The sequence below is a fragment of the Papio anubis genome, chromosome 15 (assembly GCF_008728515.1).
Source record: "Papio anubis isolate 15944 chromosome 15, Panubis1.0, whole genome shotgun sequence".
NCBI lineage: Eukaryota > Metazoa > Chordata > Mammalia > Primates > Cercopithecidae > Papio > Papio anubis.
In genome coordinates, this window is record NC_044990.1 from 66,457,825 (window position 1) to 66,483,372 (window position 25,548).

The 25,548-nt window shown below is 33.3% G+C and overlaps 1 long non-coding RNA gene across 1 annotated transcript in view; it reads right to left on the reverse strand.

The window, feature by feature from the left end:
* Positions 1–25,548, reverse strand: part of LOC103879375 — a 115,601-nt gene that overhangs the window by 27,331 nt on the left and 62,722 nt on the right. The window contains exon 2 of the long non-coding RNA XR_004178528.1: positions 7,282–7,458. This is a non-coding gene — a long non-coding RNA (uncharacterized LOC103879375). The remainder of the gene's footprint in view (positions 1–7,281; positions 7,459–25,548) is intronic.

Consider the following 25,548-nt stretch of genomic DNA (forward strand, 5'->3'; position numbering starts at 1 on the left):
GTGGCTGCAGTGAGCCGAGATCGCGCCACTGCACTCCAGCCTGGGTGACAGAGCTAGACTCCGTCTCAGAAAAAAAAAAAAAAAAAAGGAAATTCCCACTAAATTCAAACTGATTTTGAGATCAAAATCTCATTGCCTAAACTAAAAACAATTACATAAATTGTAAGTAGATATGTTAGATTGTACCTAACCTTGCCTAGTCCGATTATACTGAAATTATTACTTGCTGTTCTTTTTTATTGCATTGTTCTTGTTGTAGGGGTTATTTACTTATATAGTCACATTAGGTGACGCAGATTTGAAAGGACTAAGTCATACAATCTTTAATATGACATTCAAACAACCTCTAGAAATATGAAGTCACTAAAATTTCTGTTCTTGGCCTGCTGATTTACATATGAAGAAAATTGGTGTTGGAATAGTGTTTATTTACTTTCAGTGAAAGTACCTGAATTGAAGGTAGGTATATCAGGATCACATGTGTAGGGGAGTATTTTCCAACTGAATCTTTTCAAGCCTCACCATTCTGAGAACATTTTAAGATGCCAAGCATCTCTGAAGTGACATGCCCCAACTCATCTCTAAACCTTTAAGGGGATCAATGCGAAGGTATATTATTTGCTGTTGCTGGTTGTATATGAAAATTGTTAAATATTTTATAGTTGCAAATGCATTGAAAGACACTGACTTAAATAGGAGAACAGTACCATAAGAAAGGCAAAGTATTATTAGAAACCCCAACACTCTTTCTCTTACATATATACAATATGCACTCTTTCTCTTACTATTCGTGTATCAATGTCATTTAATAAATCTTTTAGGTTAGTAGTAATGAGGATTTATTCCTAACTCCCAAGCCTTCAAGATAACTAGAATTCATTTCTTTTCAATTCTAAGTTAATATCATCTCTTTCAGTATTCTCTAATTTTAGACAGAAATGATTACTGTTTTCAATAGAAGGATAAATAAGACTAAAACTCAAGAACAAAGGAAGAATTATCTGTAGCTTTTAAGTCTTAGACAAATCCACATTGAAGTATTATCTGCTCAGAATGTGTTTGCCATTTCAACTGAAGAGCTTTAAACCGAAGATGCAAGTGATAGATGGGTAAAACCCTTACATATTTATAGTGTGCTGATTGGAACTAATTACAGAAGCACATAAATGTAGAATTTATTTTCAAGAGAGCTGGAATCAAATTTATAGTGCCATTTGCATTCAGTTAGTTCTACAAGGAATCTTTCTTCATTTTGAACTTTGAAAAAAAAAATCATTCTTTTTCTCAACCAGTTACTAAATAGAAGTTTGAATTCCAAATTCAACTTTGATGTTTACTTGATATCAGAAAATGAAAAATAAATTAATTTTCCAACAAGACTCACGGGAAAATTAATGTTTACTTCAGAACCTTGACATTTACACAATAAGAAGTTTCAATGTTTTTTATTTTATAGGGAGTCTAATACACATTAGATTTCTTCACAAATATGCTAGCTCTTTTTTCTTTTTAGTCACTTTGTAGGTTTGCACTTTCCCATCTTTTTAAGGTTGTTTCTTTTTGTGATTATTTCCAGTGAAATGGGACCGGAAATGATTTGTCTCATTTACAAGTGATTTAAATTTCCAGGTGATTTAAATCTATTTAAAATTCTGAGAATGCTTTGTGACATTGCTTATTTATTTGTTTTCTTCCACAGAGAACATTTCTGATAGTGGCTACTTTATTAGGAGGATGGTGACACATTTCAGAGACTCTAAATGACTATTTTCTTTTTTTTTTGAGATGGAGTCTCGCCCTGTCGCCCAGGCTGGAGTAAAGTGGCCAGATCTCAGCTCACTGCAAGCTCCGCCTCCCAAGTTTATGCCATTCTCCTGCCTCAGCCTCCCAAGTAGCTGGGACTACAGGCACCCAACACCTCACCTGGCTAGTTTTTTGTACTTTTTAGTAGAGACGGGGTTTCACCGTGTTAGCCAGGATGGTCTCGATCTCCTGACCTCGTGATCCGCCCGTCTCGGCCTCCCAAAGTGCAGGGATTACAGGCTTGAGCCACCGCGCCCGGCTCTAAATGACTATTTTTAAATATGTAACTTGGGTGAGAAGTTAAGAAACAAAAGCAAAAACATACAACCATTTTAGTTTTAAGCCAATGAGTGTTAGTGGTTGTTTGTTATTGCCACATAAGCTAATCTTGCCTGATTGATTCATATCCCTTTCAAACTATGATAAAATATGGCTAAAACCACAAAACTTTGCTAAATAATCCCCATGAGCATGATTGTATGAAACAGCCATTTGTTGACCATTCCAGAGGGTGATTTTAGACAAAGTATATAATGTTCTTAGTTCTTGTTACTGAATTTGAAATTCATGGATTATAGAAACCTTTCAAAGATATTTTTTAACAATACTTTTGCTGTATATTGCATTTTAAAGATAACACACATCAATAATATATTGTAATTCTGTATATAGGTAATTAAGAACTTCATAATACAACTTTCAAAATGCCATGTATTTATTTGCTCTCAGTTGCTAACACTTCTGTGATCAATTAAAAATGTTAACTTTACACCTTTTCTTTTCACTTATTCATTTTGTAGTCTAACCGCTGTAGTTTCCACCTAATGCTCTTATGTATTCTATTGTAGGATAATGAAAAAAAAATCCCCTTAACTGGCTTCTGCTTTTCCTTCATGGTATACCCATTTAATATATTCATAGCTCTAGTTATTTCCATTTCTCTTCCCTCTCTGGCTTGTGGAGCTCTTTACTGTGTATACAGTACAATAAATAAAATATAAATAAGGAGCTTCAACTGGGTGCTTAACAACAACAAAGGGATATTTTGTTGTATTTCTTTTTCTACTTTCTAAAATAACTCGATTATATCCTCTAAAATCCCATATTTTTTACCCTCCTTTTTTTCCCCTAGTTTTACATGTCATGGAGATAATAAATATTTATAAAAGAATTTCTGTAATTTGTAGACCGGAACTTTATTATACCTTCTCTCTTCTCCTTAAATCCCATATTCTTTTTTTGTTTGCTTATTTGACATGAAATCTCGCTTTTGTCGCCCAGGATGGAGTGCAATGGTGTGATCGCTGCTCACTGCAACCTCCGCCTCCCAGGTTCCAGCAATTCCCCTGCCTCATCCTCTCGAGTAGCTGAGATTACACGTGCCCATCACCATGCCCGCCTAATTTTTGTATTTTTAGTAGAGACAGGGTTGCACCGTGTTGGCCAGGCTGGTCTCAAACTCCTGACATCAGGTGATCCACACACCTCGACCTCCCAGAGTGCTGGGATTACGGGTGTGAGCCGCCGCACCTGGCCTTAAATCCTATATTCTTTTACCCTCCTTTTTTTTTCTCCTAGTCTTACATGTCATGGAGATAATAAATATGTATAAAAATTTTTCTTAACTTATAGACCCTAAACCTATGACTCTAGCTGCCTCCACATTTACTTCTTTATTTTCTCCTGATACAAAAGATTTATGTGCCTCATAATGAGATTTCAGTGAACAATAAACACGTATTTGATGATCTTCCCACAAAATAATAGTGGCGCCTAAAAATTCTATACCCTAGTGACATCATAGCCATCATAATGCTGACTGTAACGTAACACATTAGTCACTTCTTTGTGATGACACTTGTGTAAAAAACTACTATGTTGCCAGTCATATAAAAGTATAACACATACAAATATAATCTAATAAATATTATCATATTACTGGTTTATGTATTTATTACACTATACATTTTATGATTATTTCAGAATGTACTGCTTCTACTTATTTTTTTTTTAAAAGTAAACTTAATACAGCCGCAGAAAGGTCCTTTAGGAAGATTTGTGGAAGAATGCATTGTTATCTTAGTAGATGACAACTCCATGTGTGTTATTGTCCCTGAAGACCTTCCAGGGGGACAGGATGTGGAAGTGGTAGACAGTGATACTGATGATCCTTACCTTGTGTGTGTAGGCTTAGAATAGCGTGTATGTTTGTGTCTTACTTCCCCACAAAATAAGTTTAAAAAGTAAACAATAAAAATTAAAGAAACTAAAATAGGGAAAAGCTTATAGAATATGAATAAAAGAAAGTATTTTTGTACAGTTGCACAATGTGTTTGTGTTTTAAGGTAAGTGTTGTACAAAACAATCAAAATGTTAAAATAATTTAGCAGTTTATAAACTAAAGAAGTTTCAGTAAGCTAAGCTTAACATACTATTGAATGAAAATTATTTTTTAGAAATTTAGTGTGCCCCAAGTGTACAATGTTTATAAAGTCTATGGTAATGTACATTATTACCTTAGGATTGCATATTCATTCACCACTCACTTACTGACTCACTCAGAGCAACTTCTATTTGTGCAAGCTCCATCCATGCTAAGTGCCCTATATAGCTGTAGCATTCTTTATCTTTTATTCCATATTTTTACTGTACCTTTTCTATGTTAAGATTCATTTATATACACAAACATCATTTTGTTACAGTTGCCTACAGTATTGAGTAGAGCAATATGCTGTACTCTTAGTACAGTAGTAACATGTTGTACTGTTAGAGTAACATGCTGTACTGCAGAATAGAGTAGACTAACATGCTGTACTCTCTGTAGCCTAGGAGCAATAGGCTATACCGTATAGCCTGTGTGTGGAGTAGGCTACCCCATCTAGTTTTGTGTGAGTATGCTCTGTGATGTTTGAACAAAGGCAAAGTTGCCTAAAGACACATTCCTCTGAATATGTACCCATTGGTAAGCAACACTGTACGTAGCGAAGGTGACTCCTTCTTTATATACACTTCACTCCATACACTGTTATCTTCTGCATCTATCCTGCATTTCATCTGCTGCTGCCTGTTCTAGATCCTAATTTATCTGTCTTCTTTCTTGTGCATGTACATTGTCTCTCCCACACCTATATACTTCTCAAAGCATCAAACATGCCTAACAGGGCTGTAAAGAATAAATAATATATTTTTAAAGTCTTCCATATTTTCATTTTGAAAAAAATTGAATCCCTTCATAAGCATTTATTCCAAGTAAATTTTAAAAATTATTTTTTCTCATTTTCTAAGCTGGAAAGATTTAGCTAGCAAATCTCTTCATTATAAGTGGAATAAAGTAGACGAACTTAAAATTAAAAATTAGAGAAAGAACCAGTGATATGATTTGGCTGTTTCCCCATCCGAGTCTCATCTTGAATTTTAGTTCCCATAATCTCCGTGTCATGAGAAGAACCCAGTGGGAGATAACTGAATCATGGGGGTAGTTACTTTTATGTTCTTCTCATTATAGTGTGTGAGTTTTCAAGAGATCTGATGGTTTTATAAGAGGCTTCTGCTACTTTTGCTTGGCTCTTGCCCTTGCTGCCATCATGTGAAGAAGGACATGTTTTCTTTCCCTTCCACCGTGATTGTAAGTTTCCTGAAACCTTCCCAACTATGTGGAACTATGAGTCAATTAAACCTCTCTCCTTTATAAATAACCCAGTCTTAGGTATGTCCTTATTAGCAGCATGAGAATGAACTAATACAGTAAATTGGTACTGGGTAGTGGGGCACTGCTGTAAAGATACCTGAAAGTGAGAAAGCAACTTTGGAACTGGGTAACAGGCAGAGGTTGGAACACTTTGAAGAGCTCAGAAGACAGGAAAATGTGGGAAAATTTGGAATTTCCTAGAGACTTGGAGGTCTCAGAAGACAGGAAGATGTGGGAAAGTTTTCAACTTCCTAGAGACTTATTGCATGTCTTTGACCAAACCAAAATGCTGATGGTGATATGGACAATAAAGTCCAGGCTGAGATGGTCTCAGATGAAGACGAGAAGCTTTTTGGGAACTGGAGCAAAGGTGACTCTTGTTATGCTTTAGTGAAGAGACTGGTGGCAATTTGTCCCTGCCCTAGAGATCTGTGGAAATTTGAACTTGAGAGAAAGATTTAGGTTATCTGGCAGGATAAATTTCTAAGCAGCGATGTATTCAAGAGGTGACAGAGCATAAAACTAGAAAATTTGCAGCCTGATGATGAGATAGAAAAGAAAAACCCATTTGCTGGGGAGAAATTCAAGCCCACTTCATATATTTGCATAAGTAATGAAGAGCTGAATGTTAATAACCAAAAGGATGGGAAAAATGTCTCCAATGCGTATCAGAGACATTCATGACAGCCCCTCTCATCACAGGCATGGAGGCTTAGGGAAAAGAGGCCTTCCCTGGAGGCCTAGGGAAAAATTCCATACCTGGGCTGGGTCCAGGTCCCTGCTGCTGTGTGCAGCCTTGGAACTGGCTGCTCTGCATTCCAGCTGCTCCAGCCATCACTAATGGGGGCAAATGTACAGCTCAGGCCATGGCTTCAGACGGTGCAAGCACCAAGCCTTGGTAACTTCCATGTGGTGTTGGACCCACGGGTGAACAGAAGTCCACTATTGAGGTTTGGGGAATTCTGCCTAGATTCAGAGAATGTATGGAATGCCTGGATGTCCAGGCAGAAGGCTACCACAGGGATGGAACCCTCGTGGAGAAACTCTGTTAGGACAGTGAAGAAGAGAAATGTGGGATTGGAGCCCCCACACAGAGTCCCCACTGGGGCATTGCCTAGTGGAGCTGTGAGAAGAAGGCACCAACCTCCAGACCCCAGAATGGTAGATTTACTGACAGCTTGCACTGTGAACCTGGAAAAGCCACAGGCGCTCAACACCAGCACATGAAAAGAGCCAGGAGTGGGGCATTACCCTGCAAAGCCACAGGGGCCGAGCTGTGCAAGGCTGTGGGAGCCCACCTCTTGCATCAGCATGACCTGGATGTAAGACATTGAGTTGAGGAAGATCATTTTGAAACTTTAAGGTTTAATGATTGCCCTATTGAATTTCAGATGTTTATAGGGTCTGTGGCCCCTTAGTTTTGGCCATTTTCTCCCATTTGGAATGGCTGTATTTACCCAAGGCCTGTACCCTGATTGTATCTAGGAAGTAACTAACTTGCTTTTAATTTTATAGGCTCATAATTGGAAAGGTCTTGCCTTGTCTTAGATAAGACTTTGGACTTGGACTTTTGAGTCAATGCTGGAATTAGTTAAGATTTTAGGAGACTGTTGAGAGGGCATGATTGTATTTTAAAATGTGACCACAGGAGATTTTGGAGGGGCCAAGGGTGGGATGATACAGTTTGGCTGTGTCTCCACCCAAATCTTATCTTGAATCTTAGCTCCCATAATCCCCATGTGTGCTGGTAGCGACCCAGTGGGAGGTAATTTAATCATAAGGGTAATTACCGTGATGCTGCTCTCTTGACAGTAAGTAAGTAGGTTCTCAAGAGATCCGATGATTTCACAAGGTGCTTTTCTGCCTTTTGCTTGGCACTTCTCTTTGTTGCTGCCATGTGAAGGACTTGTTTGCCTCCCCTTCAGTCATGGTTGTGAGATTCCCGAAGTCTCCCGAACCCTGTGGAACTGTGAGTCAATTAAACATCTTTTGTTTATAAAGTACCCAGTCTTGGATATGTCTTTATTAGCACCTTGAGAACGAATATAGCCAACTTAATCAAAACCATTTTAATGCATTTACTTACGTAAATCATTAAAAACGCAAAACACTATTAGTTTTTCTCTGTACTACCTTTATTCTTCTATTTGGTCAATTGAGGCTATAGCACATTTCCTCATCATTACATGCTATACTTCTTATACATCACCCATACAAATGAAAGTTCTTCAAATTTTAAAACATATCACACTCTTAGAAAAGGCAGAAGAATACATAAAATCCCCTGGAGCGATTAGTAAACTATTCTTTTTTTACCTGAATTAAGGATCCCCAGAAGAAAAAATAATATGATTTGGTAATATTAATTTGAAAACAAAAATGAAAACACAACAATATTTTCTGGTTCTTCATATGCACTCCACAAAGCAATCACACTCCTGCTTCTCATTTAAAACCAGTGTTGTAGATTCAATTCACGTATCTTTTATTTTTGGAAACTTTGATAACATTTTATAATTTATTTTTTACTCATATTAAAACAAATTTTATCCCACTTTACAAAAGCTAGTAATACAATAAGATTTCTATAACAATATTGAGCAATTTAATGGGATGTCTTCTGTAAGTCACTTAGATGATATGCTACATACTTCAATTCTATGCACTGTTTCAAGTAAAAATTACTTTAAATGCTCTAAGCATGGTCTTTTCCTAATATAACTTATTTTCATCTACTTTGGAGAATAATAGCTGGCAGATAAAGCCTATAAAATAGCTACTTTTTGATTAATCCTCATTTGTCTTTGTAAAGACTCTGAGTAACACAATGTCAATAATATTGTTGAGCATTCATAAGCACAGCCTTGAAAGACAGTAAGTTAGCCAGAAAAAAAAGTATGATAACCAGCAAATCAAAGCTGAATAAAGAAGAAAACTACAATGAATGTGGTTAGAGACTCAGTTAATAAATAATATGTTGTTTCACTGCATATGAAAATTTTGAGTGTGTATGTCTGTTACATTCTTACTGTGTTGCCATGATACTGGATTTTAGTTTTGTAATCTGGCATTGCTCTCCTTTTTGCCTGATCTTTACAAAAGAAGACTTCTCTCCTGATAATTGACGTTGCTTTGCATATATCAGTCTTTGTGACCTAGCTCAGTGTTGGCTGCAAAATATGTTGATATGGAAATTGACTTATTTCTTTGAATTGGGATTTGAGTCTGGCATTCTTGAAGCTGAACTATATGGTGGCTAGTCTTTTTTTTTTTTTTTTTTAAGTAAGACTGCCCATTCTTGAGACTTTCACCATGTATTTGATAGCTTAAAACAGATGTGAAACCACACGTCTCAAATTAAACCACAAATTCCACTAAGTAAAATAAATACATAGTGTGTCTCAGAACACTGAAGTACAAATTGAATAAAAAATTGAAAGGAAATATTGCAAAACTGAAAAAAGTCAGGAAGTGAAAATGTCAGCTTGACCTCATTTTGTAAGGTACTGATCATGATTAGTTACATTCAAGCAGACTGATTCCATCCATACATGGGAATTCTATCTAGAAGATTCTGGAAGATATCCACTTACTTGGCAAATCACTATGGAATCTTTATTATATTTTATGTATTTTAAGTTTCTTCTTGAAAATTAACTATTTAAGGACTATTTTTACATACACGCACGCACACATAACTGTATTACTTAGGTATGAAAAATAAAAATAAAATTCTTAAACTTCAGTGGTTTATTCCCATAGAAATGAGAACCTCGTTATTCTCATTTCATTCTAATGAGGTTGGTTTAGGGGCAGCAAGTTGACCTAAATGTGGTAATTTCAGAGACGATAACTCTTTCCATGTCTTAGTACATCTGGATCCTCTGCATTTAGTAGCAAAGAGAAGGTAAGGAAAGCATGATCAGTTCCTGTGTTTTTAAATACAGAGGTGCCATTTATTATTTTCTCTCAAATTGTCAATAAAAAAGTCATATGGCCCTGATTAGTCCCCAGGAGAATGAAAAGCAGTCCTGGCTGTAGACCTGTCTGTCACTCGTCTAATACATCAAGTGTTATTAAAATAAGTTATATTGTTTTACCATGTTCTTTTCAGGACACTAAATGCTATTTTGGTTAAGTCTGAACATCACACAAAGGTCTTTCATCAGCAAAATGAAAAAAAAGTTTAATTTTGCCCTAATACAAATTAAATTACTATCCTGGTTCCAGGTGAACAGAAATAATTATTGATATCTATCTGACTTTTGTCTGCAACTGACTCTCTTCCTTCAAAATTAAACATGGAAATGAAAGCTTTGCTCTCAAGGGTTTATTTTTGTCTCTTAAAATAAATGACATGAATTACTTCTCCTTTCAGAATTATCTTTTCCCAAGTGTTGCTGATGGCTTCTTTTTAAAATGTTTTACATTAGCAAGTGCCATCCAGATGAAAAGCCCATTTCGACTTGACATTAATTTTACACTCAGTGCATAATACTCGACCTTGTCATTAGGTCAACCATAAACTGCCATGAGTGAAATGTAATTTCTCTACTGCATTGCTATTTGTCCTTCTCTTATTTGTACCCTGAGGTGTGCAGTTGCCCTCTACTGTCATCTTTGTCTCCTTTGTATGTTGCTCTTCTACTCATTAACTCTCATCACCAATGTACCTTTGCTTACAAAAGGTAAAGGTGCTTCTACTATAAATATACATGAGTTTCTTTTTCCCTCAATTTCTAAACAAAACAAAACTCCAAAAATCTACTTCGATAGCTAAAAAACCTAGGAGTTTAAGCTTATAAAGGCCATGTATTAAGAAATGTTCCCGTAAGCTGGTACATAGAAATGTGCATGTTACCAGAGTACTTTTCTATAAGGTGCCTTTCAAGCTCTGCTCCTTTCTATGCTGAAACACACTGTGGATTCTGTTTCCCAACACTCACCATTTGGAAATCACTCATATATAAATAACTAAATGTTTCCTTATAGTTCATGCAAATACACTCTTGAGCAATCTTCTGATTTTTCTGCAATTCTGACAATCACTTTTATCTCCAAAAATTATAGACCAGTTAGCATTAAATGTATATAAAAATATGTTTTTTTTTTTTACAATACGAATACATCTTTTTAAGGGTGCACATAACAAAAATGAGAATCATTGTGAACTCAAAATTATAAAATGACATCATTTCAGATACATTGTTGCAATCATATTTTCTATATCCAATGAAAGCAGGTTTAAACCAAATGGTAAGACTGTGTCATTAATACGAATTTTACATACTACATTACATAATTTGATTTATTTCAAGTTAGTCCAAAAATATGTATCATTCTTACAATCCATTTTTGGACTTGAAAACTATCTATTTGCCAGATTTGGTTCATTGATTGTTCCTCTCTTGATATCCAACTGAATCTTCTTTGAGGAATACATTTTCTCTGGAAGTGGTAGGCTATTGAAACTTACACAAATGTTTTGCAATATAGGAGGAGGATGGGGGAGGAGGAGGAGGGCAAAGAAAATGTGGAGACAGAGAGAAAGAGGAGAAAAAGGAGAAAAAGAGGGAAAACATGGAGATTAAAATTGTTCATATAAATTTTGGAAATTGTCAGTAAAAGCAAAAATAAGACAACATATTTAAGGAAAAGACTGAAATAACAATGCTAGGAAATTATAACTACAACTGCAGAAACATTTTTCCTTCTAGAAAGTAAACTATGTGTATTGTTATTCTACTTGGGTAGTAGATAATAAAATTACTTACTTTCTTTGGAGTTAGCTTACAATTTGATATGTTTATCTCAGTTGTCATTATAAATAAAAATGTGTCACAAGCTTGGATATAGTTTTACAATTACTTCAGCTGTTTATAATAATGAAAGCAATTTCTTATATAATTATGTGACACTTAGGAACCATCTAAAAAGCAAAACCTTTATTATATCTTATTATATTAATTATTTTATATTATATATCATTCCTGCTGCTATATTTTACTTTTCTTCAATAATTCTAGCAATTCAAAAATAATGTCAGTGTTATGATGAATAATATAAAATATGAATAATATACATTATAGATATCTTTAAACTTCTGATTTGTAGCAAAAAAATGGAATATATTTGAAAGTATATGTGAAGTTTTGATAAAAATATTTTAAATATGGAGCCCAGACCTTTTTTAGAAAAATTTCTATCAATCAAATAGTTTTTAAAGTAACCCATGCATGCTGCAAATTGGGATTAAAACCAATAAAATTTATCAGTAGAAAGGAAAAGAAATTATGACAGTAACACGGGATAAAGCCATACAATCAAGCCTTAGAAAGTATTTCTTTTAGCAAATAACTCCCTTTGAATCTCTTATTCTCCTTTAACTCTTAAAAGATGTAGTATTCTTTTCAAAACATGCAGATCCCTACAGTGCTTGGTCTAGTTTGAAAACAGTGCTATAGAAAAGTATGCATTTTATTTGAAAAATGAACAAGTCAATATCATACGAATTACTGGCTTACATATTGTATACAATACAGAAAAAGGCTGATGATAGCTGGACCAGAATTATGTCCTGGGTTTATGGTCAGAGTCAGCATGAGGTAACTCTCAAAGTCAAAACACTAAAGAAGTGTCAAAGAGCAAACAAAACTGAAATATCGGTGGTGAGTTCATTCACATTATCAATCAGAAGAGGCCATGGCCAAGACTGCAAACACGAACACCTGTAGGTTCTAGGCCATCAACTAACTGAGTTCAAGCAACAAAGATGTAAAAGTCAATAGCAACTGATCACTGATTTTCAGAGAAGCAATATAAGGTACTGAGGACTAGGACCAACAAGAAAGGAAGTGCACAGTAGAAGTATTCCTTTCATTTACATGTGATATGGAATAATAGAGTTACATGTCCCTTTTAAATACCCTGTGAAATGTCTTCCAATGCCATTTGGCTTCTCTTTTTATAATTTCACTTTCTGTGTCATGAGTCTTCACACTGCCTTCCACATGATGGCATTACTAGAGAACAGCTCACTTCAACTTTTTGTAGTCAGAGTCATGTACAGTCTGAGTGCTGAACTTACCTTTAGTCTTACGTGGTACCCTCAAATATAACAGAGTCAACCATAGCTTTATAAGGGATGAAATTTAAACATTTCACACTTCCATGTCTGCTAATAACAAACTCAAGTTGCTTCAAATATAGCTATTTTTTAATATTTAATAGCTTAAGAATATTTCTGTATGCTCAAAACTTACTGGGTGCTCATAGATTGATCCCAATGACTATACTGTTTTGAAATTATTCAACTTATTTCTCATTGAAGACAGGGACAATAGTTTTATTCCTTTTAGAGAACCCATACACAGTTTTCTCCTGAATTGATTCCTTTGGCTCTCCTCCAAGTTAGCAAAGTGTTAATGGCATTCCAACGGTATTTATATTCTACTTTAAAATGTTTAGAATCTACTCTATAATTTGTAGGAATAATTTTGAAATATAATAAATGAAAAATAAAAGTTATAATGTTTGCATGTGAAAGTAACAGATAAAATAAAAACATGTCTGGCAGTAAGGTTATACTGATATGGCTAACTCAGTGTCCGAATAAGAATGTAGTTTTCCATTCTACCCTCTTTGGAATGTTATCTTCTAGTAGTTCCAGTATGGCAACTTGTGTCACATGTAGAGGCCAAAATTAAGAAGTAGAAAAAAAAAATCATCTTTCATCTCCATCAGGAACAAGAAAATCCATCATAGAATACATTCACATTGAAAGAACTTCTCTGTATAATTGAATTGGCATAATTTTGTCAGACGACCTTGCCGAAAATAATCACCATCAGGCAAATGAGACCACATTTTTGTCAGAGACAAGTTAAGAACCATTCCGTGTTTCCTAGGAAGGCAGAGCGCTGCTGAAAGCAAATTGGAGAATGGTGAGCCCATGTGGAGTTTTCATAGCAAGGAAGATGTCTAGGAGATAGTGATGAGGAGACAACCCAGAATGACTGTCAGAAACAAAGGTAACTTTGGCTGCTTTGCTTTGGGCTCTCTTGCCTCTTACCTGAAAACCATTACAGAAAATAATGTTTCCTACTCTATCAGATATAAGAGCAGCTGAGAATAATCTTCATTCTTGACCAAAATGCCAGTAAAATGTTATCTATATTCCAATTTAAATTCACAAACATTCTGACATTATTAATAGGAATTTTAAAAGTTTTATCCAAGGATATTTTGGCTTGCTCCAAATCCTACAGACTTAGAGGAAGAAAACACATTTTTAATAAAAGGAGCCAAGAATGATTTTTGTTTAATTCTACCCAAATATGCCATTTTTGGAAGGATTTCTGGCAGGAGCAGTTTTAAGAAGCACACTGTTAATGTTGTAATGGGTTTTGAACTTGTGGCTGTTATTCCAGGAAAATTCACTCTTTTTGTGCCCCTATGCACAGTAGAAGATATAAGCATTTGTTTTAAATGTAGGCATTAGTTCTGAATTCTGTAAAAAAGATAACAATATATACTCTAATTATTGTTAGATTAATTAATATATTACATTTCTAGGACAAAAGTAACATTGTGTCACACACAGTTTGCACTGTATACATGATTTTTGTTTTCTAACAATCTTCAAAAGTTAGAATCAAATTCCTTCCACTGTTGTGGGTTCTTTATTTTCAAATCTTACAATTTTCAAAAATGAAAGCTATTTGTAGTAAAATGCTATGAAAGGTCATTCATTTTTACGTAACAGTAAACTCATGCGATTATAGAGTCCTTATAAACCTGAAATTGAATGCTTTGCTACAGTCATTTTTAGAATACCATACTTAATATGGTTTGAATTTGCATTCCCACCCAAATCTCATGTTGAATTGTAATCCCCAGTGTGGAAGAGGGGCTTGATGGGAGGCGGTTTGCTTATGGGGGTTATTACTAATGATTTAGCACCATCCCCCTAGTGCTGTCTTGTGATAGAGTTCTCCTGAGATCTGCTTGTTTGAACTGCGTAGCACCTTCCCCTATTCTCCTGCTCTGGCCACGTGTCAGTGACCTCTTCACCTACTGCCATCATTGTGTTTCCTGGGGCATCACCCCAGCAATGCTTTCTGTACAGCCTGCAGAACTGTGAGCCAATTAAACCTCTTTTCTTTATAAATTACCCAGTTTCCAGTATTTCTTTATAGCAATGTGAGAATGGACTAAGGCAATGTTCTAAGGTACTAAAAAATAGGATAACAATAGAAGATGATTCTAATTTACTTTTTAAGTAAATTGTACACTTGTCTATAATATAGTATGCTTTTGATATATTACAATAGTGAAACAAAGAAACTGTGAATACATATACTTCACAGTGGTACACTAATATGTGGTTTATAAAATACAATTATATCTGGCTTACTTTGTGAACCACAGAATTAAGATTTTTTTCTTGTCAAAAGTATTATAATATTTATTGTTGATTTAGCATGGACAAAAATTGTCTAATATTCTTATTTCCCTCTTTGAAGGCATCCCATATGAAAAGTCTGCATGTATTAAATATGTAGTACATGTAATACACATAAAGATTGTGTAACTACTACCCAAGCCAACTCCTTCATAACATGCTCCAGTCAGGATCATACCCAATTGTAAACACTATCGTGATTAACTCATTCTACTGTTATTGGACATTTGACTCTTGCCAAGTTTGGGGCTGCAATGAATAAATTTCCATGTTCACTTTTTCATATTGGTTTTGGTGTATTTCTGTTGGGCATATAGAATATAGGAATGGCGTTGCTAATTCCAGGCATATGAGAGGATACTATTATTTTTATTCAAATAGGTTCTATCAAAACATTTTCTTTTAAATGTTTTTACATTTTTCGTAATCACTACCAATATAGTTACTGTTATTCCACATCCTCAGGAACTCTTGGTATTTTCAACCATTTATTTAGGTATTCTGATAGGTAGTGATAGTTCATTGAAATATTAATTGGCATATCTGTGATCAATAATGATAATAAAACATTTCCACAAGTTTATGCAAATTTTTGATATCTTTTTGTGAAGCACACATTCAATTCAACCTATTTTTCTATATGTATACATATGTATGTGTGTGTATATATATATATAGAGAGAGAGAGAAAATATCTTCTCCCAGACTGTAGTTTTTGTATCACTTCCCTTAATTATCAGGTTTGTTGAAAACTATATATTTTTTCTTAATGAAGCACCATTTATCAATGTTTGTTATAGATACTACTTACTGCATGTTATTTGAGAAATTTATTCAGAGATTGAGTTAATGAAGACTTGTATGTGTTTTCTTCTAGAAATTTGATAAATATATGTATAATATTTAGGTGTACCTGCCATCTAACATTAGTTTGTGTTTGTTTGGAAAGAGAAGTGAATTAATATAACCATTTTCCCCATGGACTATAAAAACATCCTTTCCCCAGAGAATTTGTAATGGGGACTTCAAAAAATCAAGTATAGATTAATGTGCATGTCTCTAACTAGACGCTGTGTTCTGTACCATTGGACCATTTGTCTGTCCTTGAAACAATGTCACATTGTTTGGGTTACTATGTATTTATAGTAAGACATGGTATGTGGTAATACCTGTTCTGCTTTGCTCTGCTTCAAAATTGCTTTAGTGATTCTAGGACATTGGACTTTCAATCTACATGTTAGGATTATACTCTCAATTTCCATAAAAGGAAAATCATGCTGAAATGTTTATGGGGATTGCAAAGAAGCTTTAGGGAAACTTGAGGAAAATAGGCATTTTACTAGTAAGAGTAGAACAATCCATTAAGTTGGAATAACTCTCCATTTTATTTAGATATAATTTAAGAAATGCTTTGCATAGTTTTCAGTGTGAAGATATTGTAAAGTTTTCATATATTTACTAGATTCATTCATAGAAATGTAATGTTTTGGCTATTGTAACAGAGTTCTCTAAATTTCATTCCCATTTTTATTGCTAGTATAAAAAATATAACTGACAATTATATACCTACCATGTATCCAGCTAAATTCCATTCTTATTAAATACTTTCTATGGTTGGCTTGTAGGTATTTTGTTAAGTTTGTTTTTTGTAGGAGAGATTTTCTGTATCATGATGTGTGTCAAAAACTTCTTTTTCCAATATTCTCAGCTATTATCATGTCTTCTAAAGTAGATATAGTTTCGTTTAGCTTTTCACTAAAAGTGCTGCCTTATACATGAAATGATCCATAATATAGTCAATCCTGCATATCCATGGGTTTTACAACCATGGAGTCAACCAACCATGGATCAAAAACATTTGGAAAAAAATGCATAGCTACCTCTGCACTGAATATGTACTTTTTCCATTTTATTCTTACCTAGACAATACAGTATAACAACTATTTACATATCACTTACATTTTATTAGGTATTATAAGTAATTTAGAGATGATTTAAAGTATATGAGAGGGTGTTAGTGGGTTATAATCAAATACTACATAATTGTATAAAAGGGACTTAAGTATCCATGGATTTTCGTACCCACAGGAGGTCCTGGAACCAATCTCCTGTGAATACTGAGGAGCAACTCTATTTTACTGTGATTTTCAACCAGTATACGACTTCAATCTTTCAATGCTTCATTTGATGAAGATGTAGATGTGTATAATTGCTTGTCTCTTTTGTATACAGACATGAGTTAGCCTTGGCTTGGCACAGTTACTGTTACCTTTACGATTTCAAACATTCTTAAGTCTCCTAAAGTTCTGGTTATTGTAGAACTTTCCAAGATCTTGAGCTCAGAAGTTTCTGGGCTCTCTCATTTCTTATTGTAAATATAAATGTCCTCTATGTCTACCCCTATATCTAACATTCACTGTAGCAGTGATGTTTTATTTTCTCTTTTACTTTTCCCACGTTCCTTTTGTTATGCCGGTATGTTGACACTTCATCTATGCTCAGAATACAGAATTTTTAAATATTTCCTTGTATCAAACTTTCTTTTATTTTTTCTCTCTTGGTGGTCTAACCCTTAAGAAAGCATAAAGTATAGTATCCAAGTTTCAGGCATTAGGTGTTAGGCATTTTTATCTTGTTGACAATTATATATTTAAGTTTTATATTATATATAATTTTACATTCTCTAAGCAACAAATATCAAACCCTTGATAAATAAAATACAATAAGCATTAATGTGCATATAGTCTCTTTATGACTTTTTTTTGGTCAAGAGGACCAGTGTCATCACCGTATAAACCATCTGTCCATCTGAAGGTCATGTTTAGCTCCTCAATGCCTCGAGTAATTTTGGGAGATCAAATGTACAGTTACAAATTATGTTTTAACTAACCAATGTGGTTTTATAGATAATAATTAGGCACTTATATTTAATGACTTTGATGGGCAATAAATTTAGAATAGTGTATAAAAACATAGGGTGAACTAATTTTTTATCATAGAAATTTCTGATAACATTTTCAAATTTATATATATGTGGATAGATCTATTTTATGATTATGAAAATATGTGAGCATATCTGTATCAATCTGTATATAATATATATGTGAAAACATGTGCAAACACACACAGACACACACAGACCCTTATTGGCACACATATTTTACTTCTATGGTAAATGTTAAGATAAATGATAGAGTTAAAAAGTTAAGAAGACATTTTCCTGTCATAAATATATAAGACTGAAGTCATATGATTTTTTTAAGTCAGAAACAATTGCAACAAAAAAAATGTTGCCTGGGACATGATATTAAAAAAAAAAAAGTGATTGTAACCAGGAGGAGCAACACCTCAGAATTACTTATGTCAAAGGACAGACAAATTATACCCTATGTGCCAATTTCTAGGATTTTTCTTTTCTTTATTCTAAATAATAATGCATCATTATACATCATTTACCTTGGGCCAAAGATGAAGTGAGAAAATAATATAGTAAAACATGTTACACTTTTATAAATTTATAAATTTAAAAAATTTAGTAACAGTATGTAGATCTGAGTAAATTTTCACTTCACTCCTTAACAATGGATTCAATGCTTATTATTATTACAGAAATTTGGTTATAAAGTAAAATGTAACGTTTATTTCTTTTCCCCAAGTTCAATTGTGTGCTCTTCATATCACTAGAAAAACATTTTCTCAATAAAAAAAATCAGCCTTTCTCATCAATGATTTCAAAACATTGCTCATTTATATTCTAAGGCACCAACAATAATTAGTGAATCAAAGAAATCCAATGTAAGCTTCTTAAGATTAACAATCATTCCTTATGGATTTTTTTATCTTCGGGTTCGTAAGTTTCTCTCACTTGAATTAATGACTGTATGTTGCCAAAATAAACAAATCTTTCTTGAGCTAATTTATTAATACATCTCCCAAGACTATTTATGTTGATCTTTTTTCTCATATTTCTATTTCCTTTTAATGACATTAGGCTGGCAGCATATAACCAAATATATGTATATAAATGAATATATAGTGGATCATATATTATATATGCATGTAGTGTGTATGTGTATATTATATATAACTACTGACATAGAACAAATAAGTAAGCAGCAAATATTTTGTTAAAAGCATTTTTAAATAATATGCCAGTAGGAATAATAGTAACAGCAGCAGTAATAAATATAACAAAAGGAATAGCATATTTGTAAAATATACAGGTGTAAATTATGTAAATGAGAAGAATGGGCTAACTGCTTATATGTATTATCTTGTTTCATATTAACTATAAGCATATATTGCTCATATTAAATTTCTTCTTGTAGATAAAGAAACTTGGGGTCTCAAAAGTTATGTAATAATCCATAAGCCATAAAGGTAATACATATCAGAGCCAGTGTTTGAGGTCATGTATACCAGAATTTCCACTCTTAATCATTAATACATAATACTGTAGGTCTACAGATACAGATTTTATTCTGATGACAATACTTTTTCAAATATTTCACAACAGATGAAAGAAACCAACGTCCTATTGAAAAGAATTGCCCTCAGTTCCGAGTTTGATGTATCATTTTCACACAAATGTATTTGCAATGAGTCAGAAAGTCCTTCTAGGAAACAAATGAACAAAAAAAATCACAACTCTGGAAGCTTGGTTAATGAAGCAATTATGGTGAAAATGTTTCAAATGAATCATGGTGAATTGAGAACTTAGTGATTTCTAGATACTTCTGGGTATTTAATCATTGAAAACCATACATGGCCACATATGAACACCTGGGATGCAATGAAACTATTTGGACATGATGATGTTGTAGGTTAGATGCTTGTGCAAACAGATATTTGAACTAAGTCAGAACAGAGGAATATTTTAGGAAATTAATATTTTATCTCTGAAGGCCAAAAGGCCTCTGAAAATAATATCAGATTTGTTAATGTCCTTTACATTTCATTTAAAGTACCTCATTATATCACCGTGTATTCAATTTTGCCAGGTTACGTATGTAAGGACAACTTGACTGTCTTTGGAGGTTCTATTTAATAACTTGTGTTCGGGGAGCAGATTCATTACGTGGAGTATCAATATCCACAACCAGTCATCTCAGTTAATATCATGGCAAGTCCAGAGTAATTGTATCACAGGTGAAATTTCCTGTGTTCTTCTGTGTCAATAACATGTGGGATGGGGTTGATAAAATTCTATTGTATTTTAATGTCTACATCCTTGTGAATAATCAATTGGATCTCTGAGACATCAACTATTTGAATATATTTGAAGTGACAATATGTGTGGAAAGTAGGAGTTGGAGTATGGAGGATGGGAGGTGAGGATGGAAAATTTGGAGGTGAGAACAAAGAATGTAAGACAGAAAATAAAAGATCGAGACTATTTAGGATATTTGCATCATATTAATGATTTTGGATTTTAAATCTGAAAAGTCACAATTGCAAGTTTTATTATTTAATTCACATTTTAAATATTGTTCCTTATGCTTTCACCAGTTGTTTTTTATGACTTTCTTCTTTCATTTCTCTCCATTTGTCCTTGCCCTCATCACTGCTTCATTTCCTAATTTAATCATCACTTAATTGTCTTCTCTAATTTTACCTCCTTTTCTTTTGCTTGCCATGTTGTTAGTGGTGTTATGCATTATCTCCTTTGTCAATTCTTAGAGAGAAACAAGTAATGCATTATTTGAGAAATACTTGAGTATTTTCCAGGCTTCTTGATTTATGTATTTTGACATTTAGATATTACATTTTACTTGGTTCTATATCTTTTCCTCAGAAATTTCTTTATATTGTTCTCTGTAGTATATACATATTTTTAATAATTTTCACCAGTTTCACTTCATTTAATTAGTCCTCTCTAAATTATATCAATTTTTACTTTAGTATCTGTGTATCGAATGAATTGGATAAGATAAAGTAAAAAGTTTAGGTAATAGGTGTTATTACTTTATCAATTTGTGCTCAGACCTTGCAAAACCAGTATATAAACCTGATTTTTATGAACAATTAATGTTGTTCCCAGATCAAAACTCATTTTAATGTTTAATAACATTCTTTTTTGGTGATATTCTCTAAAGAGCAGAATACATTCAAGGATAAATAATTATTATTTTTATTTTATTTTATTTTATTGAGATGGAGTCTCTCTCCATAACCCAGGCTGGAGTGCAGTGGCGCGATCTTGGCTCACTGCAAACTCCACCTCCCGGGTTCACGCCATTCTCCTGCCTCAGCCTCCCGAGTAGCTGGGACTACAGGCACCCAAATGTGAGGCACTAAGAACATAGAGAAAAACTGAGGATGTCATAAATGGCAGTATGCAAGGTTAAATAAAGCAAAAAGGCAGAACTGTTTTGGGAAATGAACACATTTTCTTGGATTTTAAGGAAAAAGTACCACAGATGTTTAAATATTTTAATAAACAGAAAGACAGAAAATAATCAGTACTGATGCCTGTATTTTATCCGTCTCAGTGATTGAAATGAAATGCCCACACCATTTGAAGTTAAATTTTTTTGTGCAATGGTAAAATTATAGCTCATTTTAACTCTGAACTCCTGGACTCAAGCGATCCTCCTGCCTCAGACTCTTGATTAGCTGGGACTACAGGTTTGAGAATGTATGCCCCTCCTAAGTGAGTTTTTATAAAGAACCAGTATTATCAGCAGCACAGCCTTTGAAAATGTCAGAAGTCTTCTTTTTAAATTTAATTTGACTTTTTAATTTTTAATTGCTGTGGGTACATAGTAGGTATATATATTTATGGGATACATGAGATATTTTAATACAGGCATAAATTGCATAATAATCACATCAGGGTAAATAGGGGATTCATAACTTTAAGCACTTATTCTTTCTTTGTGTTACAAACAATTCAATTATACTTTTAGTTATTTTAGAATATACAATAAATTACTGTTGACTGTAGTCACCCTGCTGTGCTATCAAATACTAGATCTTATCCATTCCATCTAGCTTTGTTTCAAGTTTCAAAAACCATATACTTTGTCTTTTTCATTTTCTATTTAAAATTTCTTTAAACTTCAGTTTCAAAGAAAATGAAAACTATATTTTATCTAATTTTTTTTCACTTTATTTAATTACTAACACTGCAATATTTAAGCAATGTACTTCTTACTTCTTAAAATTTATCGTATTAGGTTTTGACCAATAGTTGACACGACGTGAACTATTAACCATTTCTGCTGCCTCATTATTTTATTGAAAGTAAACATTTGAATGACCACATTAGGATTACATGTTTTAATATGAAACTACAAAGCCATTTTCAAAACTTTATCATGTTTATGTTCTCACATATATGTAAGAGACTTAAAAGTTTATCTCATAGAGGTAGAGATCAGAATGCTGGATATGAGAGGCTAAGAAGAGAGGGGATAGAAGGTGACGAGAGGTTCATTAAGGGGTACAAACATATACTTATAAGGAATAAATTCTAGTGTTTTATTGCACACTAGAGTGACTGAACTTATCAATAATTTGCTGTGCATTTCAAAATAGCTAGAAAAGAATATTTGAAATATTCTCAACACAAATAAATGATCAACATTTGAAGTGATGGATATTGCAATTGCTCTGATTTGATGATTATACATTGCATCTATCAAAAATTACAAGTAACCTATAAATATGTACAATTATTACCATAAATAAAACAAAAATAAACAGGTTATCAAATGTTAATGTGAAAATACTTTGCAATGTTAGAAAATGTCTTGCAAATAAGAGCATGATCTTCCATAAGCTGAATTTTCTTTTCAAAGCAGTGGCAAGTAGATTGTCAGTACCAGGATACTTTGGCATTTAGAAATACAAAATGTGACTTGACGGCAAATTGACTAATTTTATCATATATTTGCTTTTTATTTTTGAATTAAAAGATTTAAAATATATTTTAAAAATACAAGCCTGAAAAAATTGGTAAAAAGCTAATTTTATAATGATGAAAAATTTGATATCCAAGTAGCTTATAACATATATTAGGGTGTCCATTTATTTTAGAATTAGCATAGGCTATCTTGCTGTTTGTTTGAATATAAGACATTTATTATAAATACTACTTCATAGAAATTTTTTTTATTTATTTATTTATTTATTTATTTATTTATTTATTTATTTTGAGATGGAGTCTCACTGTGTCACCCAGGCTGGAGTGCACTAGTGCGATCTTGGCTTACTGCAACCTCCGCCTCCCGGGTTCAAGTGATTCTTCTGCCTCAGCCTCCTGAGTAGCTGGGATTACAGGCTCATGTTACCACGCCCAGCTAATTTTTTTTTTTCGTATTTTTATTAGAGAAGGGGTTTTACCATATTGGCCAGGCTGGTCTCGAACCCCTGACCTCTTGATCTGCCTGCCTTGGCCTCCCAAAGCACTGGAATTACAGGCGTGAGCCACCGTGCCCGGTTGATAATTTCTATTGAATAATAAAAATGATTAATAAAATGATAAAACAATACTCTTTGTGAGATAAATTCAAAATGTTTTTTTTGGAAAGTAGTAATATTTTACTTAATATCTACTTAGGACTCTAAATATGAATCAGGGGAAAACTACACACTATTTGTTGGTGAGTCCTTAAAAACAAAAGATATTTTAGTGGGTAAGTTTAAATTAAGACCCATTTTGAAAAATAAAATAAAGGATAGAACCAAAGAAACTTTCAAACAACATTAATTTTCAGAAGTCATGATATTTGAATAACAATAATTTATATATCAATAAATCACATAATCACCAGGAAAATATAAATATACAATTTTCAATACAAAAGAAGTAATGATAGAGTAGAATTGAAAAACTATATGAGAACTGTAGGAAAAATATTAATTTTGAAATTGTTTGCAGAGGAGTAAGAATTTGTTCTATGGCAAGGGACTAAGAGTTAACCAGGCAGAAGGGAGTGTGACGGGGATATTCATTTTAAATATTTATACACCGTGAGCAAAAATGCAGAGAAAGAAGTGAACATGTTCTGTTGATTAAGGAAATATTTATACTATAAAAGTGTTCACTGTCTAGTTGGTTAGAATATATAACAATTATAAGTCTGAATAATTATGTGTGTATAATAAGAACACAAATCCAACAGAAGCAGATTCACCTAATAAATGCACATTTATTTATGCACTAGTTAATGCATTAGACCCTGAGGACACATCTGTCAGCCAAAAACGGCAGGGCTGCAGTCCTTGAAGAATGTGTATCTATTCTTCAGTGTTTGCTTTTACCAATTTCATGACAAAAAATATGGAATCTGTGACATGTCAAGCTGCTCTTTTGGGATCGGGCAATAGCAGTTAAGATTTGGTGACTATCAGAAAAATTAAAAGCAACATCACAATGAGATATTCCTTTACACCTCTTAGGATGCCCATTGTCAAAAACAAAAACAAAATGTGTTGGAAAGGATGGGGAAAAATTGGAACGCTTTACACTTTTGGTAGAAATAATTGTAAAATGGCACATCTAATATGGAAAACATGGAGGTTCTTCAAAACATGAAAAACAGAACCACGATGTGATTCAGCAATCCTACTCCTGGGCATATATTAAAAAGATATGAAGTCAGGGTCTCAGAGAGAGATCTACACTCCCATGTTTATTGTAGCATTATTAACAATAGCCAAGATATGAAAATAACCCAAATGTCCATTGACAGATGAATGGGTAAAGAAAAACGAAAATGTGAAATATACATGCAATGGAATAAAATTCAGCCTGAAAAAAGGAAATCCTAACATTTGCAACATACCTGAGTGTGGATGACATTATGCTAAGTGAAATATCAGTGATGGAATGACAAATGCCGAATGACTTCCCTTACATGAGATATCTAAAATGGCCAAGGTATAGAAAGGAAAAATAGAATGGTGACTACCACAAGGTAGGAGGAGGAAGAAATGGTTATTGTTGTTCAGTGGGTATAAAGTTACAGTTATACAAAATAAGTAAGTTCTAGATATGTGGTATACAGCGTAATGCCTGTATTTCAAAGTACCGTTTGTGAACTTAAAAATTTGTTAAGAGGATAGAGCTCATGTTAAGTGTTCTTACAAACAAACAAACAGCAAAAGGTCATGGGAAAATCTTTGGAAGTGATGGATATGCTTACTACCTTAACTGAGGTGATGGTATCATGTGTATACACTTATATCCAAACTCATCAAATTTTATACATTAAATAGGTGTGGTTTTAAAGATATATCAATTATACATTCATAAATCTGTAAAAAATATATGGTGTAATTTTTTCCTCTGCTCTTTAATTCTGAAGAATATGTTACTATATGTAAAGGAATTCATAGAGAAGAATGAAAGCTTTTATTTCTCATATGATAATTCCAGCTTAAATAAATAATATGCCAATACTGACTCTCCCATTCAGCAGTTCTAAAACATCTTGTAAATTATTTGGCCACTTTATGTTTCTTCATATGAAAACAAAAATAATATAGTTGTAAAGATTATAAAGTAAACATATATAACACTTTTACAGCTATGCTTGGCACAAAGATGGCATTATAGATGTGTTGGTTATTATAGTAAAAATAATTT